Below are 2,753 nucleotides of genomic sequence, written 5' to 3' on the forward strand. Positions count from 1 at the left end.
TCAAAACCAAATTAAAACTAAATTCTTCAATAATCGAGAAAGGCTTCTCATTTATCAATATATAATACACAATCATTTATCAAAATAGCAATGCTTGCATTTCCCCTTTCTAATAGTGTCCTAATAATTATTTCTTTAAACTTGTACCACACCTTTGATGTTCTCTTCCTTTTTTTTTCCTCTCAAGCCCACTTCTAATCTCATCACCCACCTCAACCTCATCATCATTCTCTCATTTACCATCATCACCATCTTTGTGTTCTTCAGTAATACTCTCATCTTCAATTCCAATACTAATAATTTGCTCCCCATCTACCGAGGTTGAGTTGATTCATCTAAAATTTCATCCTCCATATTTATTGTCTCACCACTGTAATAAACAATGCAAACAAGGTAATTTAACAAGATCATTAAAGCTAGATAATTGCACAATTAATCATATATTAACATGCCATGTATTGAAAAAAAATAAAGACATACTATATGTATCAACTAACTTGACAAAAATGTGCATCATAACCAAATTATAAATGTAGACATATAAGGAAAGAAGCTCCCACAACAAAAATATTGAAGTTTGGGTGCATGATATGTAAATTGAATGACATGTATGTAAATCTTCCAAATGAAAAAAACTAAAAACAAAAACTAGAAAGAACAAAACATAATATGAACCCATACATGATCTCAGTTGAATCCAAACTTGCATCTACATTAAAACATAGTTATGATACTAAATCCATAAATGAACAAAAGTTTGAAATGAGTCTAAAATTGATGTGTAAAATCATATTAGAGCGTGAGCTTTTGAGACGACGTAAATCATATCTTGAAGCTGAACTTAAAACTAGAATTAAGCAATAATGATAATCCCTTAAACAAATACATGGGCCTTTACATAAATCCCCCAAAATTTTATGTGTAGCTTCAACTTACAAAAATCTGTCAAAATCATTGAATCATTATATCTTAAGAGCAATAAAGTGACATTTTTAAAAGAACCCCCCAAAATTGTTACATTAAAAAATTATACTATCCCACCTAATTGCTAAAATTAAAAGTGGAAGCCCATAGCTTATAGAATCTACAAGCACATGGCTTGAAGGCAGCCAGGAATTCAAACCTGTACTCTTTCTTCCCTACTATTTCTCGCTGCGTCGATCGTTCAATGGTGCAAATGTTCAGGCTTTCGTTTCGTGAACTCGAAGGTCTATTTGAAGAAGAATAGATTAGAAGCAGCACTTTTATTCGTTCAGAACAAATTAACGATTAGTTTTTCTTCTCTACAAAGATTGGATTGATTTTAATTTTTTTTTTTAAAATAATACATTATAAAATTTGTTATGTGGTAATATAAATATACATAATATGACATTTTGTCATTTGCAAATCACCTGAAAAGCTTTTTCTGACGAGAGGAGATACATACAACAACAAACAACTCCTCGCCACATATCGTTGATTCAAATCTGTTGAAGAATTATATAGATCAAGCAAATAAATGTCATAACACGAAAGTAAGATATATTTTTTCATGCATACATTCATAACACGAAAATGTCATAGGTGTAAATATGAAATTTTTGGTGTTAGATACATAAATGCATAAGATTTGTGTGGCACACGTCATAACGCATAAATGCATTTATGGTGCAAGTTTAGAAACACAAATTTTTGGTGTTAGACGACCAACCACCAGCGCCACACAACCACCCACCAAATCTTGTTTATGTATACAACACATAAATGCATAAGATTTGTCGGGCGCACGTTTAGACGACCACCCACCATCATCATACAAGTTAGCGGCGCACAATGTGACCGCTGGTGGTTGGCCATCTGAGCGTGCGGACGAAATTTTTTTCGAGGGAATGAGGAGTGGAGAGAAAAGCCAAGGATCGATCACTCGAAGTATGAGATGAGCGGTGGGGCGAACAGTGTAGTGGCGCCTAGAAATAAATTGACTCGGAAAGTATATTTAGGGCTTCAACCCTCAAAGGAATGAGCGGGCCAACATCCAAATTATGACTTATTCTATTTAAGTGGCTCGTCGAGTTCACAAGTCGAGTCAGGCGAGGCACGAGCTTGAGCTCGTATATTATACGAGCTCGATTGTAAGCTCGAGCTCCAAATCGAAGCCACAAGCTTGACTCGCGAGCTCTTTAACGAGTCGAGTTCGAACTGACTTGCAAGCCGACTTGACTCATTCACACCTCTAATTGGATGTGGCGTTCTTAAGTCCGGAGGCTAAAACTTCATTTGGAAGATGGGGTCACTCGAAAACATCATTATTTATAAATTTAGCACCCGCTTTCATCTATTTTTTTAAAACTCATCATAAAACTCTAACTCATACATTTCATTTTTATCAAATTTAATCACAACATACATAAATACATCAATTGAGCATTGTTCAAAAGTATAACCTCATTGCTGAATTTTGTAAATAGGAATGCTTCCCCTATGTATGTAATTATCCCAAATATTTTTATCCCACGAAAATTTGTCGTGTTATATCGGTATTATATTTACATTATATCCTTGTAATAAGCTACATGTAAGCTAGATATTCGAGGTTACAAGTATGGCTAGCAAAATGGCTCGTTGTTCGCGAACAACTCGTGTTGGAGTCGTTAAGAAGCTCGTGTTCGGCTCGTTAATTTCGTTGGATAAGTTAAAGAGCCGAACACGAACAAAGATGTGTTCATTCATGTTCGGCTCGTTTTGGCTCGAAATAATACTCATCAAGTTTA

Source organism: Phalaenopsis equestris, unplaced genomic scaffold (assembly GCF_001263595.1).
Source record: "Phalaenopsis equestris unplaced genomic scaffold, ASM126359v1 Scaffold000343, whole genome shotgun sequence".
NCBI lineage: Eukaryota > Viridiplantae > Streptophyta > Magnoliopsida > Asparagales > Orchidaceae > Phalaenopsis > Phalaenopsis equestris.